Source organism: Micromesistius poutassou, assembly GCF_964030765.1.
Source record: "Micromesistius poutassou genome assembly, chromosome: 12".
NCBI classification, from domain to species: domain Eukaryota; kingdom Metazoa; phylum Chordata; class Actinopteri; order Gadiformes; family Gadidae; genus Micromesistius; species Micromesistius poutassou.
Window position 1 is genome coordinate 9,708,888 of NC_140282.1, and position 6,453 is coordinate 9,715,340.

General features: G+C 48.8%; 1 pseudogene across 1 annotated transcript; it reads left to right on the plus strand.

Moving 5' to 3' along the window:
* The first annotated feature begins 1,589 nt into the window (after nt 1-1,589).
* On the plus strand, nt 1,590-6,135 carry LOC311356171 (nuclear receptor subfamily 2 group F member 1-B-like; annotated as a pseudogene). Its single transcript has 4 exons — nt 1,590-1,748; nt 1,795-2,085; nt 3,018-3,572; nt 5,861-6,135. The product of its transcript is annotated as a nuclear receptor subfamily 2 group F member 1-B-like (transcript).
* The last annotated feature ends 318 nt before the right edge of the window (nt 6,136-6,453 follow it).

Genomic DNA, 6,453 nt, shown 5'->3' on the forward strand with positions numbered 1-6,453 from the left:
AAAATACATTTTATCATTATCATTACTAAATATATTACCGGTAACAAATAGGCCTACAATGAATCCGCTCTGCTTCTAAAGACAATTAATAGACATAGGCTTTATTAAATTATTTCTTATTTTATAAATTCCCAAAATAGGTAATTTAGGGTAATAGCCCTACAGAATTTATATTATTTAAAGAAATGAATTACCATAATTTACAATTTATCCAAACACTAATTGACGTGCAACACACTGAGACAAGAGATTTCACATTGAGGGAATCGTTCATAAGGTCTACGATCTTCTGCTGGGCTTTCATCCTTTCTATAGATAATTATTAAAAAAATATTAAAATGATCGAGCGCTAGTATCACGTCAGGCTCAACGTAATTCTTTGTTCCGTGTAGAAAATTAAACCGTGTGTTTACTTGTCTATCTCGGTCTGTTAATCTGTGGACATGCTCCGCGACGCCGCCAGGGGGCGCAAACTCGCCGTCGTTTATTCCCATTATTATTATTTAAAAATGTATTTGCCTCAAAACATCCATTTGAAACGATATTTATCAGCTACAGCTTTCATTAAATAATAATAAAAAAAACTGATATTAATAAAGCATAAAGAAACGCGAGAGACGCGTGAAGGGCTTCGGTACAAATTCACCAAAAGCACCAGGTCGGCTCGGGTCGGGCATTCCTCACATCTCAATCCTCTGGACGTCAATCACCGCGCTCACAAAGCTCCGTGTGTGTCCGCGGCTGGGCTCGGGCTGTGTGTGTGTGTGTGTGTGTGTGTGTGTGTGTGTGTGTGTGTGTGTGTGTGTGTGTGTGTGTGTGTGCGTGTGTGTGTGTGTGTGTGTGTGTGTGTGTGTGTGTGTGTGTGTGTGTGTGTGTGTGTGTGTGTGTGTGTGTGTGTGTGTCGCGCAAGGACAGCCCCCTCCCTTATATGGATGCCGCCCCCCGGTGAAACGACAGCGAGCCGTCCCTCCCGTCACGTCGGGGCAAGCAGTCCCCGCAGGTCCGCGGGCAGCAGGCAGTGTGTCAGCCGCCTTCAGGATCCACGCTCGCTCGTTGTCTTTTAAACACAACTTGTCAGCAGCGATCGGAGCAGCGAAGAGCAGCCCCGGTGAGGTCGACCGGCCTCCGGATCCCTGGCGCCTCCATCTTGAGTGTACAGACTGTAGCAGCATCTGGTTGGTTCCGACTCGGCTGTTAAAGGGACAATCCGAATTGTGTTTTTTTAAGAACATTTGGCATATCCCGTTGGATTGTGTTTTTTTTGCGTTTTTTTTTTTTTTTTTTGCTTCCCCCCTGCCACTGCGTGGATTGTACAGCACCGGCCTTCTGTTCCTCGTCCTGGAGGGCAGCTTCGTTGGAGGATAATCCCACTGATGCGCTATAACCACTACTACTACGCACCAAAAGTCACGCATACCCAATAACAGTGCGTAAAATATCACCGCGCGTGTTTGATACCAAGCCGGTGAGGACCGCGGGTGTAGAGAGACTGAGTTTCTACTCCTCACTGAATGCCGGTTTGAGCTCGTTCATTGTGGGATTTAGGAGACAAAAGGTGCGTAAAGTTCTTGGAAACTGTCCGAAACGACATGGCGATGGTGACGTGGAGGAACAGCGAGGACAGCGTCGCTGACAGCCAGGTCCGCGCCATCTCTTCCCCGGTCTCCCATGTGACGGGACCCCACTCCCTGTCCGGGGACCTCACTCAGGGACACCTGGGCGCCGCGTCTTCCCTGGAGCTGAACTCGGCTCCTCGAGCGACCACACCGGGGGGCGCACCGGCCTCCCGGGCAGCGGCCACCAGCCACGCGCCCTCCGGCTCCATGGACAAGCAGCAGCAGCAGCAGCAGCAGCAGCAGCAGAGCCAGCACGTCGAGTGCACGGTGTGCGGGGACAAGTCGAGCGGCAAGCACTATGGACAGTTCACCTGCGAGGGATGTAAGAGCTTCTTCAAGCGCAGCGTGCGCCGGAACCTCACCTACACGTGCCGCGTGACGCGCAGCTGTCCAGTGGACCAGCACCACCGGAACCAGTGCCAGTACTGCCGCCTGAAGAAGTGCCTAAAAGTGGGCATGCGACGGGAAGGTACACGCACACACACACACACACACACACACACACACACACACACACACACGCACATACACACACGCGCGCAAAACACACACACACACACACACACACACACACACACACACACACACACCCCACAACCATAACGTTGTTCATGTTTAGCGTGATATATTATCAATTTTTACAGTTATATATGATAACTAACTAACTGACTAACTGTTCTGTTAGGGCTACAACAGTTGAATTAAAATACAAACAGCAACACCGGCCCGTTACTAGGCAGTTTTCTCCCTGTCCATCTCAACCAATCTCTGTGGCTGGACGGATATGGCGGCAAGCTTTTTTTTATTTATTCAACAATATCTAAATAATAACACAATGGAGCCAGTAATAATTATTTATGTTTGCCTTTAGGAAAGAATATTCGTTCTTGTCTTTGTTTAATTCGCACAATGACGAAAATAAGTAAAAAATTACGAAAGAAAGTAACGAAAATGTTTACTTGTGTGTGTGTGTGTGTGTGTGTGTGTGTGTGTGATTGTGTGTGTATGTGTGTGTGTGTGTGTGTGTGTGTGTGTGTGTGTGTGATTGTATGTGTGTGTGTGTGTGTCTGTGTGTATTATAATAATGCATGCTGACCAAATGTGCCACACTAAATGCCTTCTCATATGACCGCTGGGGGCGAGACGTCAAACCCACTAAATGCACATCGACGTGCACGTAGGCGTGCACGCCTATGTGCACACCTACATGCACGTCGATGCGCACGTAGCTATGCCTGTTGGCGTGACGTAGGTGTGCACTTTGGCTCACATGTTGCACGTTTTCGCTACCGATGCTATCGGCGTACCTGTGTGTGACGTGACCCAACGCCCAAAGATTAAAGTGTGTTTATTTGTGTGTGTGTGCGTGTGCGCGTGTGTGTGCGTGTGTTCGGTGTGCAGCGGTGCAGCGCGGCCGTGTGGTCCCGTCCCAGTCGTACCACGGCCAGTTCTCGCTGACCAACGGCGACCCCCTGCAGTGCCACCACTCCTACCTCTCGGGGTACATCTCCCTGCTGCTGCGGGCCGAGCCCTATCCCACCTCGCGCTACGGCGCCCAGTGTCTGCAGAACGGCAACGGCGGCGGCGGTGGCGGCGGCAACATCCTGGGCATCGAGAACATCTGCGAGCTGGCGGCGCGCATGCTGTTCAGCGCGGTGGAGTGGGCCCGCAACATCCCCTTCTTCCCCGACCTGCAGGTCACCGACCAGGTGGCCCTGCTGCGGCTGGCGTGGAGCGAGCTGTTTGTGCTGAACGCGGCGCAGTGCTCCATGCCCGTCCACGTGGCCCCGCTGCTGGCCGCCGCGGGGCTCCACGCCTCCCCCATGTCGGCGGACCGCGTGGTGGGCTTCATGGACCACATCCGCCTCTTCCAGGAGCAGGTGGAGAAGCTGAAGGCCCTGCACGTGGACTCGGCCGAGTACAGCTGCATTAAGGCCATCGTGCTGTTCACCTCAGGTGAGGGCGTAGACGTAGAGGATGTAGAGCACGCCTCGCCTCAGGTGAGGGCGTAGACGTAGACGATGTAGAACACTGTTGACCTCGGGTGAGGGCGTAGACGTAGAGGATGTAGAACACTGTTGACCTCAGGTGAGGGCGTAGACGTAGAGGATGTAGAACACTGTTGACCTCAGGTGAGGATGTAGATGTGGACGGTATAGAAGCTGTAGAACGCTGTTCACCTCAGGTGAGGACGTAGATGTAGATCGGGTAGAAGCTGCATCAAGGCCATCGCGCCGTTCAACTCAGGTTAGGGCATAGAGGTAGAGGATGTAGAAGCTAAAGAAAACACTTAACCTTAGGTGAGGACGTAGACGTAGACGCTGTAGAAGCTGTAGAACGCTGTTTACCTCAGGTGAGGACGTAGATGTAGAACCAAGACGCTGTAGAACGCTGTTCACCTCAGGTGAGGACGTAGATGTAGAACCAAGAAGCTGTAGAACGCTGTTCACCTCAGGTGAGGACGTAGATGTAGAACCAAGACGCTGTAGAACGCTGTTCACCTCAGGTGAGGACGTAGATGTAGAACCAAGAAGCTGTAGAACGCTGTTCACCTCAGGTGAGGACGTAGACGTAGAACCAAGACGCTGTAGAACGCTGTTCACCTCAGGTGAGGACGTAGACGTAGAAGCTGTAGAACCTGTAGAACACTTCACCTCAGGTGAGAACGTATAGAACCTGTTCACCTGAGAGGGACTAGAATGACCTAACAAGACAGTAGAACTCTTCACCTCATAGAAATATTAATAGAATTCCCCCTCTGGCCAGTTTATTTATTTATTATTATATAGTCTCTATCAATGGTTTATTACTACATTTGGAAGATGTAGCCTAGCTTATTATTCAATTATTTTTAGGCATATGGTAGACTATCTATAGGCTATGTATATATATATATATATATATATATATATATATATATATATATATATATATATATATATATATATATATATATATATATATATTAGGGTTAGTTATGTTTATTTATCAATTAATCAAGTTTATTTTATATGTTATGTGTCTATAGGATATATATATATATATTTATATATATGTATACATATATATTTATATTTTTTATATTAGATAGCCTAACATAAATATAGATGGATAGGCTATGTTTATTACAGGTATTCCATAACACTCGTAAATGATCAGACAGATGCTGCATTAAACTAACATTTTATCATGGGTCTCCAAAAAGACGTTATTAAAAATATATTTTTTATTTAAAATATATATGCCTACTGTCAAGTTAAGAACTCGGACAGTAGGCCTACCGTAAGCCTTTAGGCATTCTTCTTTTTACCAAAGCAGAAACGGATTTAGTAGGCCTGGTATAATTACTTTTCCAATTGTCTAACATATATCATTCATTGCTTTCGGCTTTGAGTGTTGTTACATAACCCAGGCCATTATATTTATATCATCGCTCGGATTGAATCGTAACCTACTTAATGCATCCCACTATAAAAAAAAGGACAGATGTTTTCGTGAAAGGACGGAATCGTGGTTGTATGTGTAGGATAGCAAGATGTAGCCTACGCGTGCATTTAGAAGGATACCGTCATGTTGGTCTGGAAGGCTGTCAGGGGCCTATTTTTGTCGGTTCTCTGCGCATGCGCCCAAGCCGCCGGTGGATCTGACCGTTCCTTCACCCTGGCGCTCGGGTTCGCTCTCTTCCCCCCTCTTCCTCCCCGGCTGCAGATGGGAGAGAAACGCTCGCCTCAACTTGTTGCACATGGTGCATTGGTGCCACCCACCCCCAACAAATTACTTGCGTATAATTGTGTGAAATTGTGAGAAAACTACACGTCTGTAGTTGTAGGCGCGTTATCAACGTTTAAAAAAGACGGCTCATGATCCTTGCGCTTTGATACAGAAACAGAGCAAACACTCAAAGTGGAGATGATCAGATTAGGCCATCTATTAAAAAAAACAAAAATAAAAGGCGTGCACTAAAAACACATCCATAACGTGGAATACACACACAGCGCCATCTTGGATCCATGATGGCACGCATGAGCAGAGACCAGAGACGCAGGAGACCTCTCCCAGGGTCTCTGTTAAACACTGATTACACCGCTGTCTGCCACGGCTGGAGCTTTGCTGCTCTGTTTGTTCCCACGACGTCCCAACCCGTGTTTATCACCCACGGGGGGCCGACTGGGAAACCTCGACGAGTCTCGTCTTGTCTGATTATTTTGTGTTTCATCCTCCTCCTCTTCCTCCTCGCCTTGTAGACGCGTGTGGTCTGTCGGACGCGGCGCACGTGGACGGGCTGCAGGAGAAGTCGCAGTGCGCGCTGGAGGAGTACGTGCGCAGCCAGTACCCCAACCAGCCGTCGCGCTTCGGGAAGCTCCTGCTGCGGCTGCCGTCGCTGCGCACCGTGTCGTCCTCGGTCATCGAGCAGCTGTTCTTCGTGCGGCTGGTGGGGAAGACCCCGATAGAGACCCTGATCCGGGACATGCTGCTGTCCGGGAGCAGCTTCAGCTGGCCCTACATGTCCCTGCAGTAGGCCGCCTACTGCTGCACGGAGACCCCCACACCACGGACAGACCCCCCCCCCCTCCACCTCCACGTGTCCTTCTCGATACTATTTATTTAAATGTGTGTATTTATAGTGTTTGTTCTATTTTCAGACACCGGTTCTTCTATATATTCCGTCTCGTGAGGCTGCAGGGATAGCCCCCGTGTCGCGTTTGTTTTTCAATTTTTTTTGTATTGCATCGTTTCCAACATGGCACTTTGAATTATTAATAATACAATATGACGATGGAGCAGCGGCCCTGCTCGCCTCACCCCGAAAGACCTCTTCGGTGGGTTTATTTCTACT